Source organism: Rhinolophus sinicus, chromosome 16 (assembly GCF_057876585.1).
Source record: "Rhinolophus sinicus isolate RSI-liver-muscle chromosome 16, RSI-T2T, whole genome shotgun sequence".
NCBI classification, from domain to species: Eukaryota; Metazoa; Chordata; class Mammalia; order Chiroptera; family Rhinolophidae; genus Rhinolophus; species Rhinolophus sinicus.
The window spans coordinates 156,159,798-156,185,169 of record NC_142516.1 but is presented as its reverse complement, the minus strand read 5'-3'; the positions used below and the strand labels follow the sequence as shown (position 1 = coordinate 156,185,169).

Below are 25,372 nucleotides of genomic sequence, written 5' to 3'. Positions count from 1 at the left end.
GCTGTGAACTCAGTCATAACTGGATTGCCTGCAGCAACGCCCCCAGGGCCCAAAAGTAGCTCATGTTTTACCCTTTGCTTCAAGATGGGTTGTTGGGAGCTACATTGTCTCCACTCACTTCTTCCATCTTGGCCTCAGAGTCTCCACCTTGGGGCCCCTCTTCTAACATGCGGACGTAGGATTCCAGTGCCTCCAACCGAGACACCTGGTCTGGCACCTGGGCTATTTCATTAGGTGCATTATCTGTGTTGAGACTCAAGGCCATGAGGAACATCTAGCCCACGCTGCCGGCTGTAGCCTTCGCCTCCTCTGGCAACCGCTCAGCCAGAGCCTGCAGGGCTCTCTCCATGCTGGCTGGAGAGCCATCCATATCCTCCCACCCCTCCTTGTGGGTGCAACTCCTGAGAACAGTGGCCACCAGGCACCACACACTGTGTGGGGGCCACATGTCCTTCTGCCCAGTGTCAGATTCCATTCCTACCTGGCCGGAATTTTGCTCACCATGCCAGGCATCCGACTGGGTGAAGGCCTCAGTGCAAGATGTCTACAACCCTCGGAGCCTACAGCAGCAGCACATTACTAAAACGAAGGTGACGCCTTCTATGGCCAGGAAGGAGGTATATCATCTGGAGTCTCAAGTTTCCCAGGCAGACCGCGCCTCCCATTCCAGGCGCACCTCCTCTCGGGCCTTCTGAAACTGAACTTTTACATACACAAACTGCTCTACCATGCTTCGGTAGGTTTTGGCCCCCACTGTACGCTGTTAGCTGCACCATTTGTTGTGTGGGGTGGCCTGCGGGGCCTCTGGCACACATAAGAATGCAGGGTATGGCTAGGCCAAAAAGGAACACCCACGGAGCCATAGGTAGGGGAGTCATACCACTATAGTCTCACTGGAGGCTGGATTCACATGACGTGCGACCTGCTGTCCGCTTTTCTGCCAACCGATCAACTCATCAACCCAGCCCCACAGTTACATCAGTAGCCAATTGGCTACCCTGTTACAGCTGATGGCCAACCAATCAGTCGATGGTCATTCACTACCCGAGCCAGCACCTCCCCACGTGAGGCTGAGAGCCTGGAAACTGCTCTCTGGGACTCTGTCTCCACAGTGATGGAAGATACATTCTAAGTCAGTGACCAAGAAGAGACTCCTTCTTTTCACGAAGGGAAGGAGTTAAGGACACTAGTGTCTGCTCAAGGGAGACAGGGCACCAGCATTTCTAATCTCTCCAACTCTGTGTTAAATTACAGGCAAGAGTAGCTGATTGTTCAGGGTCTGCTTTCCTCCATCCAGTCCCCACTCATAGCATGGAAACTTTACACCAGATATAGCAGACCAAGAAACTGGGACCCAAATCACCCTTTCTTCAGCTCACTTGCAGGGTAGAAGTTCTACACCTAGACAAGCAAGGCTTGAACAGAGACCACTGCTCCTGACCAGCTCATTGCCCACAAAACATGGATGTCACTCTGAAAGAAGTGGGCCCCTGTTATTGCACCGAGCTGTGAAGTTGTGGCTCAGAGATTTTTTCCCAGGTGGAAAGGCTGGCCATCACAACAAAAGGTCCCTGAAGCTTTCCCCAAGGGATCTGACTTTATTTGGACAGAGTGTAGGTAAGTTCCAACATAAGAATGCTGTCAAAAACAGTGGAAACTTTGGTGTTAAACAATTAAGAGGCCAGGAGCTCTATATGAGCAACAGACTAAAATGTGAGCCAGACAGTTTAATAAGACAAACCAGGGGGAAGACCAGAAGAATAGCCCTCCTGGATTCAGAACAAATAGGAAAGACTGCCCTCAAAAACTGCCAATTCTGTACATATTAGGTAATGTACACCTCATGTTCACATGACCTAGAGAAATACTAAATGTTTTCACCAATTTACCATCATTTTCTGTATTTTCCTAAAATTGTAATTGCATAAGTGCTGTTTCCATAAAATCTATATATCTTTAACTTAAAGGAGACAATATAATGCAGATTATGTATCCTAAAATAAACCAACAAGAAGAAGTACTTTTGAGCCACATATTAGATATGATAAATATATATACATATAAAAGGATCTAGGATGTATTGGGAAACATTATAAAAATTTAAAACAGATAAATTAAAATAAAGGAAATTGTAAATTATAGACATGAAATTTAATAAAGTAATTTATGTCGAAAAAGCATGTATAAACTATATTTACTAAGTTAATTAAATTATATTTGTTTTAATTTATATAAATGAAAGAGGTAACTCAATATTTTTAGTTGAAGTTATATGAATTAAAATGATGACTTGTAACTGTTTTAGTTTTCTGTTTTGTTTATATTTTTGATGCTGGAGAAAATATTTTCCAGGAGAAGTGATTATACTTAGCAAGGCATTATATAATGGTTTTAATCTGATACAAAACATCTGGAGATATTTAGATGTTACAGATCAGGAATGCCTCCATTTCTTACTTTAGATGATTATATATAAATACTAATTCATACAGCTTCTGCTTATTAAGGTATAGGAAAAATAAATCATATCGTGTGGACAATGAGATGTGCATTTGGAAAGCTATAGTAAAATAAGAATATTTTAAGGACTCTAAAGTATTCAGTGATGCATTAAATATGACATTTTTAATTGAACATTTTTTTTCATTCATAAAACAAATGTACAAATTAACTATGAAAAATGGAAATATCATATGGTATTACAACACAATAGGCATGTTTTTAAATTTCAAAATAAGTTGTAAGATGCATTAACTACTTTCTTCTCCAACTGGTTATTTAATTCATAATCAATATAATTCAATTTGTAACTTTTTGCTTACTGTTCTGTTATTCACCTCAAACTCTAGTTAAATGTTAATATTCTTGTTTTTGAGTGGTGACAACTGAGATAGATCTTCACCATAAGAAAGTGGTGATACCTTGAAGACAAAAGTTAATGATATCTTTCTATCAGTGTGCAAACGATGATTTAGGAAGACAAAAATATTATCTCCATTGTGGTTGGAGTAGTAAGTGATAACCAATTTTCTGTTCTGTAAAGTCATAGTAACTATGATACACCTTTATTGGAGAGATTATGCACAACCCCTCTCTGTAGGCTGTTACACACACCAGACCACCTCCATTCTTGCTTACTTGCTTTGGAAGAACTACTGCTTCTTGATGTGCACAAAGATCTCAGGAGTAATGGAAGCATAGGACTTGGCCAGTACAACAAAGAATACTGCATAAGGGAACGAAGTGCTCTGTTTTGCGAAGGGCTCACAATTGAGTGGGTCACAATTGATTGGAATAGACAATGGGGGGAGAGAGATGTAGGAAGTAAGATTATCTGAAAATCACTCAGGCACTCACCCAGATTTTCCTGGACAATGATCTACTTGACATTTGCTTTCTCCATCACTAAGAGGGAGGATTGCACTTAATCTCAATTACCTGCCAGAATGAGAAAATTCTGTGACAGCTTCTCATGGTTCTCAAGGTCCCCAGACACAGGGTAACTGGCTTTCCCAGATCAGTACCATAAATAGCTGGTGCACCAGTTCTAGACAACCGAGTGCCCAGCTGCCTGCACATTACCCACAGACAAGGCTTATTTTATTAAAACAAAACAAAACAAAAAAAGATAGAAAAAGTGTCCCAGTACAGGAATTCAGATCCTTCCTGGCACAACAAAGACCTGAACCTACCACTCCTATATTAGTTGTCTATGCTGCACAGAAATATTTGATATTTGGTGGAACTTATATCCCCAAAGAATAAACACTAATAATAGTGCATGCCCTAAGAAATTATATTGCATCCTTTTTCCTGAAAAAAAAAAAAAAAAAGGAGAACCACAAAAATCCAAGCAAAACATTTTTCAGCTAAACTAAAATGACCATAAATGCAGTCCTATAGCCTGTGTTTTATATCAGCATCACAATGTTTATGTACCCAGACTTTGATTTTAAAGTGCCGTTTTTCCTTATTTGTTTACTGCTCTTAACTAAATTTTACCTAATTTGTAAATGACTTTATCAAGTAAAGCATGTTTACTTTTTCCTGTAATAATAGGTATGTTTAAGAGAAATAAACTGCAGCTGTACAAGCATCTTTAATCACAGCGCCTCATGTATCAATCTTTGATACAATTTTATGACATAGATGACAGCTTCATGTGAGATGAGCAGCAATATATCTTCATTAAAGATTGTTGAGGGAAGTACAATGATTTCAAATTTGTAAGAATGTCTTTAAACTAGCAAGAAAGCAGCAGAACATATTAACTTTTTCTGTTATGGGTGTATGACACTTGTAATTAGAAGAGGAAAATAAGCTAGGCTTCTTTTAAAGAGTTAGGGAAGTTAAATACAAAAAATGATTTTTATATCGCTTGCGTTTTAATTAGTGCCTAAGCTACTATTAGAGAATTTTTAATAATGTTTGTAAAATTTTGGATCTTCCCTTAATAGTGACTTTAATTAACCACCTTTCATTAAAAAACTACTCAATGTGTCTTTCAAAATGTTATCAGTTTCTTTTAAATCATTTGAATTTTGTTTGACAGCCCATCCAGATGAATCAGACAGCAGTTGTATTTTAACCCAGAAATGTTTATATATTTCACAGTCATGTTTTCAAGCCATGTTTTCACCATGCACATATTCATGGTTTTAGTACTTAATTCGCCTCAGGCTAAAATTGTCTTAAAACTCCAACAGTGTTATCTATCACTGGTACTTGTATCCCTGCTAATCCTAATGCCACTATCATTACTACTACCAATAATAATAACAACCATGATAACAGTAACACATTTTTTCATTCATTCTCTGGGCATGCTTTATGCTCAGATACATTTGACATGCAATAATGCTTGTCATATGTATAACGTAATTTATATTAGTCATAATCATATTAACCATATTTTATATGTGGAAGTTGTAATTGCTCACATTCACACAAAATAAATGGTTGATAATAAGTAGTTGAATTTATTTATGCAGTCGTTTTTAAAAATTAAGTTTATTGGGGTGACAATTGTTAGTAAAGTTACATAGATTTAAGGTGCTTAATTCTGTAACACATCATCTATATATCACATTGTATGTTCATCTCCCAGAGTCAGATTTTTTTTTTTTTTTTTTTTTTTTTTTTTCCCATCACCATATATTTGATCCCCTTTACCCTCTTCTACCACTCACCCACCCTCCTTACCCTCTGGTAACCACTAAACTGTTGTTTGTGTCTATGAGTTTTGTTTCTACATTTGTTTTTCTTGTTTTTTGTTGTTTTCAGTTTTATATACCACATATCAGTAAAAAATCATATGGTTCTCTACCTTTTCTGTTTGACTGATTTTGCTTGGCATTATAATCTCAAAATCCATCAATGTTGTCGCAAATGGCACTGTTTCATCTTTTCTTATGGCAGAATAGTATTCCATTGCATATATATGCCACAGCTTCTTTAGATATTTTTAAAAGAAATTGAAGAAGACACAAAGAAATGGAAAGATATTCCATGTTCATGGATCGGAAGAATCAATATAGTTAAAATGGCCACATTACCCAAAGCAATATACCAATTTAATGTAATCCCATCAAAATCCCAATGACATTTAAAAAAAAAAAAAGAACAAAAAATCATCAGATTTGTGTGGAACCACAAAAGACCCCAAATAGCCAAAGCAATCCTAAGGAAAAAGAACAATGTTGGAGGTATCACACTCCCTGACTTCAGCTTGTACTACAGGGCAACAATAATAGAAACAGCATGGTATTGGCAGAAAAACAGACACACAGACCAATGGAATAAAACTGAGAACCCAAAAATAAACCCACATAAATATGGACAAATAATTTTTGACAAAGAAGCCAAAAACATGCAATGGAGAAAAGACAGCCTCTTCAATAAATGGTGCTGAGAGAAGTGGAAAGCCTTCCACAAAAACATGCAAAAGAATGAAACTAGACTGCTATCTATCTTCATGTACCAAAATTCAAAATGGATCAAAGAGTTAAGCATAAGATCTGACACAATAAACTGCATAGAAGAAAGCATAGGTATTAAACTTATGGACCTTGGGTTCAAAGAGCATTTTATGAATTTGACCTCAAAGTCAAGGGAAGTAAAAGCTAAAATAAATGAATGGTACTATATCAAACTAAAAAGCTTCTTCACAGCATAAGAAACCATTGACAAAATAAACAGGCAATCAACTGAATGGAATATATGTTTGCAAACAGCACCTCCGATGGGGGGCTAACATCCAAAATATAAGGAACACATATAACTCAACAACTAAAGAAACAATCCAGTTAAAAAATGGGCAGAGGACCTAAATAGACAGTTCTCCAAAAAGGACATACAAATGGCCAATAGACATATGAAAAAAGTGCTCAACATCACTAATCATCAGAGACATGCAAATTAAAACCACAATGAGATATCACCTCACCCCAGTTAGAATGGCTATCATCAACAAGACAAATAGTAACAAGTGTTGGAGAGGCTGTGGAGAAAAAGGAACCCTCATACATTGCTGGTGGGAATACAGATTGGTGCAGCCTCTATGGAAAGCAGTGAGTGTGGAAGTTTCTCAAAAAATTAGGAATAGAATTACCATATGACCCAGCAATCCCTCTCTTGGGTATCTGTCCAAAAGATCTGAAAACATTTATCCATAAATATGTGCAGTCTTTCATAGGTTCTGTACTTTTTTAGTGCAGAATTAAGAAGGATTTTTTCTATTTTTGCAATATTATGATTGAAGTCACCTAGTTAGTGCTTGTAGGCTTTGCTTTTTTCAGTATTTTTATAGTTTTCTTTTTTAGAATTTTGATTGCTAATCCATTGTGGATTTAGCCTTATATCCAGTGTGAATTATGGATACATTTTTATCGACTTTCTCAAATAGTCCAGTTATTTCAACATCATATATATTTTAGTTCATAGTTTTTCCTTTAATTTGAGAATAATTTTTAGCCCTTGTTAAATTTCCCTAAAAAATGGGTCCGTATCTCAATTTTCTACTGCGTTCCATTGTCTATTCATGTTCCAGCATATTCATATTTATGGTATAAAAGTTTTATGATAAAGTTTAATATTTGGTAGCCCTGTGTATCGGTCAGTATTCTATCAGAGAAGCAGAACTTTTATATGCAGTTTTGCAGAAATTTGACTGCGTGTAACTGTTGCAGATGGGTGAAAAGACTATAAGTCTTTCTTTTATCTTTTCATTTGATGCTGAATCTTCAAGTATGAAGGGGAGGCAGTCAAGAAAGGACGATGGATATAAAGCAGGGAGAGCAAGGACAAATTGCAACAAATAGCCAATAAACTGGAAACTAACTGTTAGTCTCTCACCATCTCCAAATTTGATGATGTTGGTGTCCTGCAGAAAAAGTTGGCAGACTTCATTATGGGCCTAAATATGCGTCTAGTTCAAGAGTTGGGGAAGATGAAACAGTTTTTGGCAAGCTGCCGCCCTATGCCAGTGAGGTGAGTCAGCAGAGAAGCATCAAGATGTGTGAGCTGAAAGAGCACCTGGTGCTTCTTCACAGGCCTGTGATTATGAAAGCAATATGGATGCTGCTTCACTTTCACCTTCCAAATTGCACATCAAATATCTCTTGTGGCCTTCCCTAACAAGAATATATCAGGAAGGAAATTTTAGGAAATGTAATTTAGCAGAGCCACATGGATGTATAATAAGACCACCACAGTACAACTCATAAACCCAGCATGCAAATAGGACTTCGAAAACTACATGTAGCTTCTAAATAAAATAATAATGGAGTCATGTGCCACTAGACCTGATACAATGGTCCTACATGCCACTGAAAAAGCTTACTTTTTCCAAAAGAATATACTAAGGCTTTTTTCCACCATTAGTTGATGTTTATTATGTCTCTACCTGAATCTCACTACTCTATAAATTGAATACTGAGATAATAAAATTAACTACTATAAACACACTTTATTGTAGTTGATAAGAGAAAAATAAGGGGGAAATTCTTATACATACTTACTGCCATGAGTTTAGGTAAGCTATTCCTGTAGTATTGCTGCCTCAGTATCCTTTTTTTTTTTTTTCTTTTTTTTTTTTTTTTTTTTGGCCCAGTGCCCTTTGGGACCTTAAACTGATTTTAGCCTTTTCATGCAAGTACATGCCTGAAACAGCAGTCTGCAGAGTCACAAGCAAATGTAAATTCCTGATGATTTTCCCAACAGCCCTGTAACCAGCAATCTTCCCCACCTCCAAGGGCCTACCTCTCACAGGTCCATTTGATAAGACCCCCTGGAGCTTACCAAAGCTCCACTCTTTTTAGTTTGAATTGGTCTGTCTGGCTCTAGCCTGGGACCCCAAAACCCTGTACCCAAAGGTGTTTGCCCCAGGTCTTGTTTCATGTTCTGCTTGCATGCTCACTGACCTTCCCTTGTGACCCCTCAACTTGTTATGTATTTCTTCCAGGACCTGTGAGCAATAAACTTCTCCATTTCAATTTCTCTTTTGTTAATCCTTGGCCTTTTGTTATTCCAATACCCCAGGGCTCTACTTAACAAATGTTAATTTAACAAAGTCATAACAAATACATCCGCAATCAAATGTATCCATATTAAAATAAGAAGGAAATACTAATCATATTGTGTTTTTTTGTTTCTGCAACTATTCTCATAGTTATAGCTGGTATTTATAACTACCTTCTCTCACTTTCCATTCTATGAGGATAACACCTCCACTAATGGCAGTTTTGTTTTGTTTTGTTTTGTTTTTTGCCATCTGGATGACCCAAACCTACACTCTGCCTACTTGAGTCATTATAATTTTCCACTGATTTCTATCACAAGACAAGGATACTGAGTAACACCCCCTAGATTTCCTACATTCCAGACACATTCCTAGATAGAGCAGCTATATAGTAGCAACCCCATTCTCTCTCATTCTCAAAATCATTCACCAGTACAATAACCTCTTCTTTTCCAGTTGACTCACTGACATGAGGAACCCAAAGTGTTTATGTGGCAATCTCAATTGTTGCCAGAAAACAGGTTCTTGGTACCATCACAGGAAATAATTCAAGGATGCACCAAATAAGCCAACAAAGCAAAGCCAAACAAGCAGTGGATTTATTAAAAGAAAAGACTTTAGTACACTTCCCAAAATAGTGGGAGTGGGCAGGCCAGGAGAAGAGCAACTGCACAGAAAAACAAAGGGGCTTAGAAATTTATTACCCTCAAATGAGGTGCAAAATATTTATAATTTAGGGATGGTATTCTAAGCATTCCTAGGCAGGTCCTTCCCATCTGGAGGTGAGATTCTCTTGTCCTTATTTGGCCCTTGTTGGAACTGTCACGGTGTCAGGAAGTGGAAATGTTCCCTGGCCCGCAATGCTAATAGTGTTATAATCCATTGCAATTAGCTAAAGTTCACCTTGACGGTCAAGATGACATACTGGGTCTGTTCTTGGCCAAAATCTAGTTCTGGCTGGTGTGGCAGCTGCATCTTTTCTTAAGAACAATCTCATCTCCTCTCTCCTTTGTCTCCCCTCACCTCCTCCTTCCTTCCTCTCCCCTCTCTCCCCTGGGCCCTATTCTTTCTGTGTATGGTAACACCACTTTTATGTGAAAGGAACCATTGCCATGCACCCTTGTGGAGGCATCTCTGATTTGGAATTAATAACTCTGCGTCACCAGAGCACAAATTGCAGAGATAGGAAACAAATTATTTTATCAGTTGATTACTATGTGATTATCTGCATAAATATATTGCCACTCATGCCTCTTTAGTATGAGAAATAGGATCAAGAACACCTTTAAATCTAGTTAGATTAGAAAAACAACTCCAGATACCTAAGGATCAATTCACAGAACTTATTCATCATGATCTGTTTTCTGGAAACATTTTTGGTAGCAAATTCTCTAACAGTTTATGTTCAAGCAGAAAAACAGAACCACGTGAAGGGAGACAAAATCTGTTTTTAAGACTGTTGTCATTGTGTCTGATACTGGAGCTTGAAATATATGAGGCATGCAGTCAGGAAGGAAAACTTATGCTGCCCTTTTTTCATAATTTTGAAATGGGGCATTTCTTCTCCCTTGATATTCTTAAATATGCTACATGCAATTATTAATGCTCATTTTGTATGTTTTTCAATTATTTTTATTTAATCTGGAATAAATCCATCTCAAGGTAGATTTATTTAATTTTTATTCACTTTTTATTTATTTTTATTTTGTTTTTATTTTTCTGTTTATTTTTTTCTGTTTGTAAGTTTATCTTGACTTGAATTACTTTCACCATCTTTGTCTCTTTCCTCACTTCTCCATGTTTAGTTTTTGAAATTGCCTTTGTATAGATCATGTACTCTGTAATGCTAAAGAAATTATTTTATTTGTAAATCAAGACTTCTGCCCTCTGGTAACATGGGGAAGAACAGCTTCAGTCAACAAGCCAGCAGATCAGCCTATGTGGTTTTCTTTCCTCTGTCCGGCATTTTTTTGTTTGTTTGTTTGTTTGTTTTGTTTTTCCTGTGTGTTTGTATTGTATTTTACTTTGTTTGTGGGGGGCAGGAGAGTTTCATTTTTTATGTAAACACATCCTCAGACAGTCAATATATGTCATAGTTTTTTACGTGATATCTCATGAAATCTCATTACATAGGCTAAGGAGCTCAACCTTCTCCTATCTCTGAGAGGAAGTGGCCCTCCTGGCTTTCTCTCTCATTAGGTACTTTTATCTGGATTAAGGATTAAATCAGAAATGACAGTTTTTCTATAAGTGTTAGTTAAAAACCTTATTAAGTGCTTCAAAGATTTTGTAGTTTGATTTGAACTTACCAGGTGAACTTCATAGGTAGATTTTTCTGAAGAGTTGTGTGTGTTGAAACCATCTTGAAAATGTTTATGAGGTATATTCAGTGTTAAAGAAATACAATGTAGAATGTTATTTCAAGAGGTTTTCTAATTGAAAGCTAGGATGTGTAAGGAGGAAGAATGACTAAAAGATGGAGTTTAGAAGGCAGGAGGGACATATTGCTACTGTAGTCAAAAGAAAAGGATGCAATAGGACAAGAAGTATCCTTTCTGGATCACTAACCATGTGTTAAAATTTTAAGTTAAATTATTAACATACATTATTACTCCAATCTGCATTTTACCATTAGGTATTTTTACTATTATCATTATTAGTATTTCATAAATTTTGAAAATGATAAATTTGAGAAAATAAGGAATTAAATCGTTGTCCAAGATCACACAACAAATAATGTAATATAAATAGAAGCTGAGTGCGCAGTGCCGAGAATATTAATAAATTTATCTTGTAAAGAAGGAGGGAGATGAGTGAAATATCCTTTGCTTGAGAGAGACACTAATTTTCCACACTCACACACATATTGTATACATAACAGGCAGGCTGCCCAAATATCAAGACCAAATAGAGTAGCAAGCGTGTGCTACAGAAGTTGAAGAAAGGTTAATACAGAAGTCTAGCATGCAGCAACTCTAAGGAAACACCAATTACACTTTTCCTAGTCTTATCCTCTATTTCTTAAAAATGTTTTAGAAAAAGCCAAATGTCAAACAAAATAAGGAGTAAAACTGACAGAATTGAAAATAGTCAGGGATAAAATGATAAACCAAGTTTATTTTGCTTTCATTATATTCCCTTGAGGATATTCTAAAAATGCCAAAGTTTTTGTGAGTTATGCTATATTCTATTAATGAATGAATGTAGAGGACTACCTCATCATTCCTTTCTATGGTACTCAATCCACTGGTATCAAAGATTCTCTTGAAATAGTTGATCTAGGCTTGGTGTGGGGAAAGAATGGGTAACAGTACACAACCACAGAAAGATGAAGTGAGGCTGATAACCAGCACTGAGCCTGGAGAAAAGTACTGAGGACACAGTGTAGCACAGTGGGAATCAATATAAAATAACTCCCTACTGAGGAGAGGTGAGAACTTCCACCATCCCATGCAGTTGTGCTGGTGTCACAGACGAAGTGACTGAATATGAGCAAAAAACTCATGCTGTGAATGAGAAAAAGGAGCATTGCAGGAGAAGATACTGTCAGTCATGATCAGAATTATCTATCATCTATCTATCTATCTATCAATCATCTATCTATTAATATCTATTATATATGTTCAAAATGTATATAAACAATAAAAATAGAATGAATATCATAATATGATAAGTACCTCGGTTATGGTAAGAAGTTACAAGTAATACATTTGTTAGGAATAGTATCATTAAAAAGAAATAATTGTCTCTTTAAGTTCAACATTTTTTTTCCTCTATATTATGATGTCCATTCCTCACTGCCGTTTTTGCCCATTTTTCTTTAGCAAAATAATGTTTAAATGCATGTATCAATTTATGTGAATTCATGTTGTCACTTCAAAAATATACTCTTGAGACACATATATATCTCAAGATTAATCCAAATGAAGTCCAGTCCAACTTTACTTTTCCATAATTCACTTTCTTTATGACTAATTTTTTTCTTCCTTTCTTATTCTTCATCTCTCTCTGCCTTTCCCCTCATTCTCATCTTCTCATTTATAAAAAGACTTCTACATATCTACTTATTTATTTAAAACTTTATGGTAAATTTATGTGACAGAATTTCTCTCTGAATACTCTCATAGTAGGACAAAAGATGACTTTTAAAAAAATAATAGATAATAACAAAAGTGAATTGCAGGCCTTACTAGAGCAATGGTAAGTAAACTCATCCTTTGCTTCCTCTTTTCTCCCACACCTTGACTTTGTCTGCTTCTCTGTGTACGAGTGAGGCTGTGGGTAATCAAGAGGTGACTTTGATATCTCCTCACCTTGTAAAAATATCTCACAATGCTTGGCATTGGAGGACAGTCTCCCTCTAAAGACACATAAATCTTTACTTGTGAATTTTCTTTACATTATTTTGGCTGTGCTTTGGAAATTGACCACTGGCTGAATGTATTACAGGGTTAGAATATTATTGGTTTGCTTCTCTGAGTCAAGCAGGCTCTTCCGCATACTTGGGCCTTCTGATGAGTCTAAACTATACGAAATGCTGATTTCTTTCCTATATATTGGCTTTCTAGGCAAATTTTGTAGAAATTTAGGACATAGGTTAAAAGTTGAGCCTGGAAGTTAAATAATAATGATAAAGCTAGTGAGAACTCCAGACAGATTTATCTGAATTTGAAGATAGGCAATTGTTTTTTCTAACTCATTAAAAAAAAAAAAAAAAAAAAAAATATATATATATATATATATATATATATATATATACACACACACACACACACATATATATACACACACACATATATACACACACACATATAATTAACTATATATATATATACATATATAGTTAATTAGTTTTATATATATACATATATTTAGTTAGTTAGTTATAACTAAATATATAGTTATATAGTTATGTATACAAGTGGAGACTGATCAACGTTGCTCAAGCAGTAGTTCACCATAATCAGAAATATCTGGACACTGATGGTAACCACTTTGAGCACCTGTTGTAATTGCAGAAGTCAAATGTGACTTGTATTCATTTTTTGTTATCAATATATATTGAGTATTACAATTTTAGTACACGTTTTTTCTTTCTTAAAATATGTACACATTTTTGGCACTCTGTATATACATATGCTTATTAAAAGACCAACTAAAATATGTTTTATTCACATGCTCACCACCAATTTGAAGACAAACTTCATGAAAATCCATGAATCCATAAAAGAAAATAACTCCATAATTAAATAAGGCTTACATCTTTAAAAAGCAATAAATATTAATAATGTAATATAATAGAAAATAAATATATTAATTTTAATCAGTCACCAAGGAATCTATACCTAACTGATCAGGCAAAATTCAAAAAAGTGTTTAAAAATGTATTCACTGTTTATACTAAGTTCATAATTTTAATTTCATTATGTGTGTTCTGTCTGACCATCTGGTAAATCAATGACCACATCTAACTAAAAAAACGGCAAGATTGAATGTATCCATATGGGAGATACTAGTGAGCAGATTACAAGTCCAATCTCAATTACAAGATGTGAAGGAGTTCTCAGCATAATTAAAGTTGTATACAATTATGAGAGAAAGTTCCTGAACCCTGGGCTGTGGGGGATAAAAGTATTTTATTTACTTGAGTAAATAGTTTGTACCTCATACCTTGAAAGGAAAAGGGGGTTCTGTGCTGAGAGCACCAATGGAAGGCATCAGGGGAGGATATTGTTCCATAATAAATTGAAGTTGCTTTGAGTACCTCCCCCATCCTTCTTTACTCACAGAGAATTCTTGCAGTAAATAATATACCAGTGATTTTGATTGCAAGCATGAAACATAATAAATACTATGTTCTGGTTTACATATCCCACCATTAAACTTTGTAACTATGGCGCTGCTGTTTAGAGGCTCAAACTTTTTTTTATTTTTTACTTTTTTTATGTTTTTGCTCAGATGCCTCGGAAATGTATTTCTTTTTTTATATAGTTGCCCATACAATATTATATTAGTTTCAAGTGTACAAATAGTGATTAGACATTTATATAACTTACAAAGTGATCACCCTAATAAGTCTAGTACCCACCTAGCACTATATATAGTTATAATAATATTATTGACTATATTCCCTATGCTGTACTTTACATCCCTGTCACTGATTTTATATCTTGCAGTTTATACATCTTAATCTCTTCCCCATTTTCACACCCCCCCACACACACACTCCTTCCTATCTAGCTCAGATTTTTATGAATTAATTTTTAAAACCAATCTTACTCCAGCTCTTCAATGACACCCTCAGGGTACACAGACTTAGATTCTCATTACATATATATATATATATATATATATATATATATATATATATATATATATATTCATCCTGTGTGTACAGACTGATACCCTGCTAAAGCAGAAATGTGAATTTAATCAGATGCAATACAGCATCTTTAAAAGGATAGCATATATCTAACACCTGTCAGCTCATCAATGTTTGGTCTACTACTCTACAAATTACTACATACATCATTCCTGACACCTAAACTGATGTAAAGCATAAAACACAACTTATAAATTTTGTAAGACTCACAAACAAGATACATGCAGCAGTGTATCTGTTCTCAAGCTTAGTCTTAGAACTCCTTTAGAGAAACATTTTTTGTATATTCAGATTATGCACATATACATATGTATACCACTTTAAATTGAAATTGAAAATGTTTTAAATACAAAAATAGAGAGGCAGGGTATGAAAGACAAAATATAAGCAGGGCATAATGGATCAACTGACTAATTAATACAAGACAGTTGTCTGGGGCAAATACATGGAGAATGTAGCAGGAGCTTCTGTGCTTCTCAGTGTGGAGGACAAGGAAATAGGAAGGTACTTCAAAGAACAAAACCATATACTGAATGCCCCAAACTACCAAAAAAAAGTTTTGTGATGCTGGCAGTGATTTTAATTTTGGCTATTTTCTTGTATTTTAAGATATCAGATTATGTCAATTGAGAATCTTCTGGAATTTCAGTGACTATAACTTGAAAATGTAACAACCAACAACACTTTTAAATGCTTGAAGTTTTTCAGCCTTACAAACTAAATGAGAACATCTAATGGGTGCGTAAGAACACTTTTCCCAATTAGTTGTCAGATGCTATTTGTCCCATATATTTGTCCTACCTATTCTGGAATATTTGTACATTTTATTTAATTTATTTTTAAATAAATATCAAACATTTACATAACAGAGCTCTCCATGTTAAAATGTTTATTTTAAAGAAACATTTTGTTAAATTTCAGTATTAAAATCTATTTCCAATATCATTTTTCAGATCATTCACCAAAATTAAATCAAAAATCTAAAACCCTAGGAAGTTACATTTAGAATGAAATCATCCAAAATAAATCATGATGAGAATCCATTTAATCAAGTGTTAAAAATGGCCCAGTCTTTTGTTGATTAAATATATGAGTGTGAATTCAAACAATAGCACCAAAGATTATTTTTTAAATTTAGATTGTAGTAGATAATGGTTAATTATTACATTCTTAATTGTCCTTAAGAATGGTTACTAGATACAGCTTGGTTCATTTAAAATATGCATAAAACATTCAGAATCATTTTATGGAAATTTGAATTGACATTTAAATTATAAGGTAACAATTTTTCTTATTCAGTGTAAAAATGAAAACATTAGACATATTAATTTTAATATTTAAATGAAGGGATAATACGGATTATAAAATTACATTTATGAATGTTGATAACCTTCAGTTGTATTATTTTCTAGAATATAAAATAGTGCATAACTATCAATTAATAAATTGATAATATATCGTTTGAATAGCAATAGGAAGGAATTTTTTTAAGTTGGAAATCATATTCTATAAAGATAGAACTTTACATGTCTAATTAATTTAGTTAAATGATAATACCAAGCAGTTAAAATTAAAAAGGAGTGTCAGTAGGAAGTTTACATTGCTCTGCGCATATGGTAACACTGCATGAGAGAATATATGGACCTGCTAATCCAGCTACATCTTTAAAAGCAGACATCTGGTTAATCACCTGTCTCTTCTTTTTTGTTATTAAATTTATTGGGGTGACATTGGTTAATAAAATTACATAGGTTTCAAGTGTACAATTCTATAGTACATTATATATACCTGTATTGCATTGTGTGTTCACCACCCAAAGTCAAATCTCCTCTGTCACCATGTATTTGACCCCCTTTACCCTCTTTTACCTCGCTCCACCACCCCTTTACCCTCTGGTAACCACTAAATTGTTGTCTGTGTCTATGAATTTTTGCTACTTTGCTTGTCTTGATAGTTTTTTGCTTTCAGTTTTATATCCCACGAGTGAAATCATATGTTTCTCGATTTTTTCTATCTGACTTATTTTGCCTGTTTCTTCTAACATAACTCCATTAGCATTGCTATTTTATGACACGTTTATTACAATAGATTGCCAGTCTAACACATTTTATATCGAATTTTGTTTTCTCACATGGATTGATTGTTCCATGAAAACCTCTCCTATTTCATTTTCTGTAAGAGTACCAACTAACCTCTTGTTTATTCAATTCAAATAAGAATTGTATGCATTGTAGTTGTTGGTGGGTTTTTTCTCCTGAAATCATGTTATTTGCCATATGAAGTCTCATTTTAACAGTTAATTTTCGAAAGTCATAAATGTGAAGACAATAAATGAGGGTAATATGATAGAGAGTGAATGGGGAAAGTGGTTAATTTAAATATTATGGATAGATAATCCCATGGGGATATTATTGTGCAAAAATGGAGAAAATGTTTGCAGTAGAAGAAAAAGCAAGTGTAAAGACCCTGAATTACAAATGTATTTGTTGTTTTGGAGGAAGAGGGTATGAGGAAAAAAATATCTGAGATGAAGTCAGGAAAGCAGTAGAAGGTTAGATTATACACGATATGGAAATCCAAGTTAGCATATTGTCATATAAGATCCCTTTGCTGTGGTCATACAGTGTAATTAATTAGCAAGGCAGCCTCCATTGGATTGTAAATTGTTACAGAATAATAGATCCTAAAGATGTCCAGGCCCTAATTCTTGGAGTCTATGCGCATGTTATATTATATAGAAAAATAACATTGCAAATAAAATTAGGTTATAGATTTTTACAATAGGGAAATTATTCTGAATTAACTGGATCAGAACAAGGTAATCACATGGGCCCTTAGAAATGGAAGAAGAAATCAAAGGACAGGTCAAAAGGTGTGACAACAGAAAAAGAGTCAGGAGAGAGTAAAAAAGGATGGAGTTTATTGCTGGCTTTGAAAATGTGAGTTATACCTAGAAGGTGGGAACAACTCTCACTCAGCTGAAATACAGAAAGAAAATGGGACCTCAAACTTATAGCTGCAAGGAATTGAATTCTACCAACTACCTGAATGAGCAAACACATTGGTTCTCCCCTAGAGCCTTCAAAAAGGTACACAGCCTGTCAACAGCTTGGTTTCAGCCCAATTAGATCCACATCAGGTTCTGACATACAGAACTACAAAATAATACAATTTGTGTTGTCTCATCTGATAAATTTGTGCTAATTTTCTTGCATTACTAAAGAATACATAGATCTTACTGATACTAAATTTACTAATGATTCAGAAGTTACAGGCAAGAATGAAGCAGAGATAAAGTATTCCTAGATGGAGGGCATGGGATCTGTCAGATTCAGCTTCCCCAAAAATATCCCTTTTTCCAGTGTTTTGATGCATTTGAATATTAGCATAACAAATAGGTTTTGAACAACATATAGGTAAACAATATGTATACTCAGGAATTTTGTATCTGGCGTTCTTCAATTACATAACTTACTTTTTTACATAGTAGAAATGCATGTGTTTTAAATTTTCGAGTTCCTTACATTTTAGATACACAGACATAATTTAGATTGATTTACAATTTTCCTTTTTTATAATGTCTTCACTCCATTTTAAACATCATAGTTAAATTTTGCTTTATAAATAAGTTGGAGTACTTTCCTTACTTTGGTTGTGTTTTTTAGAATACTATGTATAAAGGGACACTGATTTTTTATATTGATTTGAAATCACCTATGAAGTTATCTGTGTCTGGTGTTGCTTTTTTGTGGGTAGATATGTTTTACACTGATGTAATTACATTGATCTTTGTGTTATATTTAGCGAACTCTTGGTAAATGATTGCTTTTGACCTGACCTCCCTGTATATTAAAAGGTTTAATGCCTGAGTTGGCTTTATAGAATGAGGGATGCTTTTGCATAATAATATCCTATAGGAGAGCAGAGCATAAAAGAGAAGGGATAATAGTATTTAGCAGAAATGTAATGAGATCCCCATAAAAAAATAAAAATAAGATACAGCTAGTTACTTTCAATTAATTAATTATAAATCTGCATTGATGGGAAATGGATACTTGGAGAAATGAGAATAGTCCTGATACCAAAACTGATACTAGGTTTTATGCTGCATAGCAATTTATCAGACACAGAGTAGCTCAAAACAACCATTTATTATCTCACAATTTCTGTAGGTCAGAAGACCAGACATCATCTAGCTGGGTTTTGTGTTCAAAGTTTCATAAGGTTGCAATCAAAGTATAGGTCAGACTGCTTTCTGATCAGGAGAGTTAACTAAAGAAACATTCACTTCTAAGCTCCATTGGGTTGTTGGGAGAATTGATTATCTTATAGCTGCAGAATTCACAACACTTTGCTTCTTCAAACCCAGTACCAGAGTTAGCTACAGCGAGTCTCAGATCTCTGACCCACTTTTAAAGGGCTCACCTGATTAGATCAGACCTAGACAAAATAACCTCCTTTTTTAATTTGCTTGAAATCAACTGATGAGGTATTAATTATATCTTTACAAATCCCTTTACCTTTGCATATCACATAACCTTATCATGGAAATGCTATCCCATCAGCTTTGCCATATTCTGTTGGTTAGAAAGAAAGAAACCACTGGTTCTCTCTGTACTCAAGACAAGATTATCCAAGGAAAGGGCATTTCATTTGTTTGGAAACTGTTCATTTTTATTCACATTGTATAACCTTACAAGGGAATTGGCATATGATTTTTCATAACAATCTTATTTTTTAAATTTCTACTGGTGCTGTAAAGCATGTATTTTGACTTTGTTGATATTTATTCTCCTCTTTAAATAATCTTGCCAGACATTTGTCTATTTCATTAGCATTTCCAAAAACTCTGCTTGGTTCTAGATGACTTTTTGATTCCATGTGTATTTTTTCAAGTAGTTAATTTATATAGTGCCCGTTTTATTTCTACTTTTATTTGTCTTTATATGGTATTTTGAACTTTTTCTAAACACATGAGTAAAGTATTTGCAACCTTTCCCTTTAACTAATGTTTTATTGAGGTATAATTTACCTATAGACAAATTTATTCTTTTTGGGTAGAGTTCTATCAATTTTGACAAGGATTGTCATGTAACCTAACAAATAAAGATATAGCACATTTTCATCATCCCCTAAATTTTCCCTTACACTTGTATTGTCAACTCTGTTCCCAACATCCAGCATTTTTCAACCAATGATCTATTCTCTGTCCCTATAGTTTTGTACTTTCCAGAGCAATATAAACGGGATTATGCAATATGTTATATTATAAATTTGGCTTCTTTCACTGAGCTTGTGATTAAGATTCATCTATGTAATTTTGTGCATCAATAATTTTTCTTTGTATTTCTAAATAATATTTTATTACATAGATACAGCATATTTGCTTTTCCATTTTCCAGTTGAAGAGCATTAGAGTTGTTTAAAATTTTGAGTGATTATGAATTATAGTGCTGTAAACATTCAAGCACAGATTTTTGTCTTGATATAAGGTTTAATTTCTACTGAGTGAATACTTAAGATTAGAATTACTGGGTCATCTGTGAAGTTTTAGGATAAGTTTATAAGAATCTGGAAAATTGTTTTCCAATTAGCTCTATTTTTCATCCCATCTGTGGTGGAACAAAGTGGTCATAACTTCAAGAAAGCCACAAAAAGCAATGATTAATAGAACAAAGCTACTAAGAAAATGCTCTGACACCTCTAGGGCACAAGTGAAGACCCACTGGGTCTGGGAGAAGGGGAAAAACAAACAAACAAACAAACAAACAAACACACACACACACACACACACACCCTACCCTCTACCTCAGGAGTGAAGAAATCCATCCCTGGCTCATACCATTAGAAATATATTTTGAGGCAGGGACACACCATTCCACTGCATACCACGCACCAGATCTAGAGGGCAAAAGTCACAGCAGCCATGGAGAGTAGAGTCACTTAAATAATCCACCATTCAAGCTCAGGGATACAGGCCTGCCTAAGATTGAGGTTCAACCAGATCAACAATCTTCATTCTATCATCAAGCTCTTATAAACGTAGGTACGCAACAGCAGTCTACCCCTAAAGGGATGGAGTACATACCTATTTAAAGTTCAGGCTTAGAAGAAAGGCAGAAAGCTGAATTTTGGAAATTACACTCAAGAAAACTCTCCAGCCTCTCAGCATCCAACCCAATCACAAGGATGACGTTAGGGGTCTTGAATTCAGTACTGCACTGACAGTAATCACACAGAAAACAAAATCTAGAAGTCTTCTTGGTACGGCTCCGGCGCCTGGAGGAGGTGAGGGTGGTGGCCCACAGCCAGTGTCACGGACCCCGGGGCCAGGGCTGGGGCTGCGGAGGGGCGGTGCTCCTCTGCCCATAGCTTCTCAGACTCGTGTTCTGCTTGATGCCCAAGGCAGCAGGCAGCGAACACTGTGCGTCTCACCTTCGGCCACATCAGCAGTAAATGGAAACCTCCTAGAGCCACCGGCCCTGCTGAAAGGACCTGGCCCCCCAGAACTGTTCCTCATGGGCAGGGACCTGGGAAAGCCCACCGCGCAGCAACCTGTCACGCTGCAACCTGTCCCATTCCAGAGGCCAGGAACCTGTGGAGAAGCCTGGCCTCACAGCTGCACAGCGCCGCCGGCTCACTCGGCTCATCGCGTTCACTTCTTTCCTCTTCTCTCCCCACTGCTCTTCTGCCATCCTCCCGGAGGCCTTCACAGGGGTTGTGGGACTTTATCAGATAGATTTGCAATGACACCTCTAAGACAGTATCCAGTCCAGCAGGCCCAATAATTCCTTTCCGGGGGTACTTCCCACAGATTGCTGGAATCGTTGTCACAAGAAGACGGTACTTGCTATCTGCTCCTACTAGTTCCAAAATGGTGTGTAGCCCAGTGACAGTGAGAACTGTTCCTCCCGACAGCAAATAGACTCGTTCTCCAATAGCAGAGCAGTTAATCAGCTCAACAGTGGCCTCACCATCAAGCAGTGCTCCAGAGCCATGTGCAAAGGAGACTGAACCGAGTGCCCTCAGAGAGGAAGGAAAGAACAGTGGAGGAAGGACCAGACATTCCCTGTTGGCCAGGAAAAAAAAAAAAAAAAAAAAAGGAAGGCTCCATGATAGCAGTGGGAGTGGACAGTCATCATTTGAGCCCCTGATGGCCAATGGAGTCCCTGCTTCTTTTATGCCTCAGTCTGGGTCTCTGAACAGAGATCTCAATTCCCAGAGCTCAGATGACCGTTTGAGTAAGAGATCTCGCACCTCTTCTATGAGCTCCATGAAGAGCATGTACACAGGTAGCATCCCTAGTCCACCCTCAATGTCGTCACCAGTTCTTATAGCTCCACTTGACGTTTCTCTCAGCTATGGAAGAGAAGTGGACTCAATTCATCACCCTTTTCCAGCCCAGCCTCATCCTGCCTCCAGACACCAAAGAAGCCAGCAAAGAAACTAAGAGAAAAGAAACTTCATTCTAGTTCTTCAATTCCATTAGTAACCAACAGGAATCCCAGGGAGAAAAAATAGACACAAACCACATGGAAAAAACAGAACTCGTGGACTTCCCCCATCTACTCCTGGCAGTGGGCAGCATGAGCAGAATATACAGCTGCTGCCCTCCAATCGAGAGGACCAGCTGACCTTGCCTCCACTTCCCCAGGTTGCTTATTCAATCACTGCTGAAGACCTAGACTTGGAAAAGAAAGCTTCATTATAATGGTTTACCAAGGTCTTGGAAGAGAGGACTTATGCTGCCTCAATTCCGTCACTGAGAACCCACTTAGCACTCAGCCTTCTTTTACTTTTATCCATCTTACTTCTGGGACTGCTTCCTCCCCAAACTCCCTCCCAGCCCCAAGCACTAACTCACTCCTAGAAAGCTTGAATAAGGTGCAGAATTCTCCAGAATCTGCTGGAGTGGCAACTGCAGTGACACATTCACCTCCTAAGACACCCACCATCTGGGCCTTCTTGGCTCTTTACAGTCACCGTCCCTTCCAGGCACCTCCTCAGACTCCAAATCCACAGCCACATTCTTAGGGCTGACTCCTTCTTCCACCTCTGGCCCTTCAGGCTGAGTCATCTGCCAAATCCCCAGCCCTTTCCCTCACTCTCAATCAAAGTATTCTGTTTGGAATGTTGAGCACCTCCCATGCTCACCCTTCTTCCTCTGCAGCTCTTGCTGTTTCTTTAGCATATCCTATTCAAGCCCATTTTCATGGCCCCACTTACAAGTGACAATGATGGCCTCTTGCCATGTATCCCTTCCAAGGTTATAACCACAGCATCTTCCAGCTCTGCCCTCCCCACGACTATCAGCACTTTCAAGCCTATTTTTGGCAGTATGGGGCCACCTACATCTGTGCCTTTGTCAACTCACTTCTCCTTCATTAAACAACTACTCCAGCCACCACTGCAGGCACCCCTCTCTTCACTGGCCAGGCCAATGCCACCTCAGCAGTGGCTTCCATATTCACACCCAGCAATTCCACAGACTAAGCTTTGAATTCTACCTTCAGCTTTGGTGTGAGCAACGTGAACAGCACCATGGGCAGTGTGACTAGCACCACCACTTCCACCACCCAGCCTTCCCTCCTTGGGACTCCGCCTGACTCTAGTCTCAGCTTTACCCCAGCCATGGTATCCGTATTCCAATTTGGTAAGCCCCTTGACATGTCTGCTTCAACAATAGTCACCACCTTTGGCCAGTCTCTACCTGGTGCCATTCAGACAGTCACCGGCAGCAGCACCACTGGCCTTAGTTGTTGCAGCAGCACCTTTACAGCCTCAACCCCCGTCACCACCAGCCAGCTTATACTTTCATCAGTAGCACTACCACCGAGGCATTCAACATTCCCTTTGGCTCAAACGTCAAGGCTCCTCTCCCATCATATGTAGGAGCCAACCCCCAGCCTGCATTTGGGAGGCAGCAAGGGGCTACCAAACCAGCTGTCACCCCCAGCTTTGGCTGCTCTTTCATTTTTGGAAACTCTGTAGCCCCAGCCCAATAGCAACTCCAGCACCAATCTCATCCCAGCCAGCCTTTGCCAGCACTGTCAGCTTTTGGTGGTTTGGAACTCACAGCCTCTGCTTTTGGCACTCCTGCCAGAACCCACCAAGCCTTTGGCAGTACCACAGCAGTTTTCTCCTTTGGTAAAGCCACTACCTCTGGCTTTGGAGCTACAGCCCAGACCACCAGCTGTGGGACCAGTAGCTCAATGCTTGGCAGTACAATGTAGTTGTCCTTCACGTTTAGGAGCTTGGCAGACCCAACTGGCTGCAGAGCCTTTGGGATGAGCGTGACTACCACAGGCATCAACTTAACCTCTAGGTCTTTGCCAGGGGACGGAGCAGGACCACTGGCAGCATAGCCCTCTTTGGGGGAGGCTTGACTCAGAACACCTTGAGCATGTCCAGCCAGGGCAGGCCTTTCAATGTGGTAGCAAGTCTGAGAGCAAGCCTGTGTTTGGAGGCACCTCCACACCCACCTGTGGTTGGAACACACTTGCCCCTGGGGTGGGCATATCAGGCAGCAGCCTCTCCGCTGGGGCAGCCCCTGCACCTACCCAAGGCTTTTTTGGAGTCAGATCTTTCAGATCGGTGGCCTCTTCATTTTACACTGGTGCAGGATCTACCCCCCCCAGGGGCTCCACAGTGACTGCAGGCCTGAAGGCAGCACATTCGAAAGAAACAACCTTTGTCCCTGCCTCCATTCCCCCGACCCCTTGTCCAAATCTGGACCTCGGCACCTGCTAGGAAGAGTCTCTGACCTGTCTAGTTCCATAAAGCAAACTTCCCCCAGACCTCTGGCTTCAGCCACAAAGGAGGTGGTAGCAGCCTTGGGGGGCATTTCTCCCTCATTGCAGAAGCAGAAGCCTCAGGCCTCTTGGGGGAGGAGGAAGCAGGATGTGGCAGGAGAGAAGCCTGTACCTTTCTTGGAACAGTTCCATTGGCAAAGCTGGAGAGAACTAAAGAAACATCTGTGCATGCCGTGCATTTACTTCCCTGACTTGTTTAGTGTAGAAGCTTAGTCAGGCAGCCTCCCTTCCTGCCTCTTCCACCCCCACCTCCCAGAGCCATCGTTGTTGGAAGGCAGCAGGTAGAGCTGGCTCCCTTGCCTCTCTGGTATGCATCTGATGGGATTGGGGGAAATGGCTTATCCTTAAAGCTTTACTTTACATGTCTTGGCTATAAAAAGTGATTCTCCTCTGGTCCCTTTAGATGACTGTTTCCCCCGTTCTTGTTTATTTGTCCCTTACTGGTTCCCTACAGGATATATTCCTTTTCAAATGATCTTGAATCGATCTTTGCTTTGGAGACTCCAATGGGTACTACTCCTGATGTTCTACTTTCTCATGCCAAGTCTGAGTCAGTGTTTTATCCCCAACCCTTTCTGTCAGTTTGGGCCCTAAAATGTTCGGGACTGTTAGCCTGGCAGATCTATGGGTGATCACTTGCTCTGGGGAGAGGAAACTCTT

General features: G+C 37.7%; 1 pseudogene; it reads left to right on the top strand.

Annotated features, from left to right (window-relative positions):
- Positions 1 to 446: 446 nt before the first annotated feature.
- LOC109458895 (nuclear envelope pore membrane protein POM 121C-like) lies at positions 447 to 24,663 on the top strand (annotated as a pseudogene).
- Positions 24,664 to 25,372: the final 709 nt, after the last annotated feature.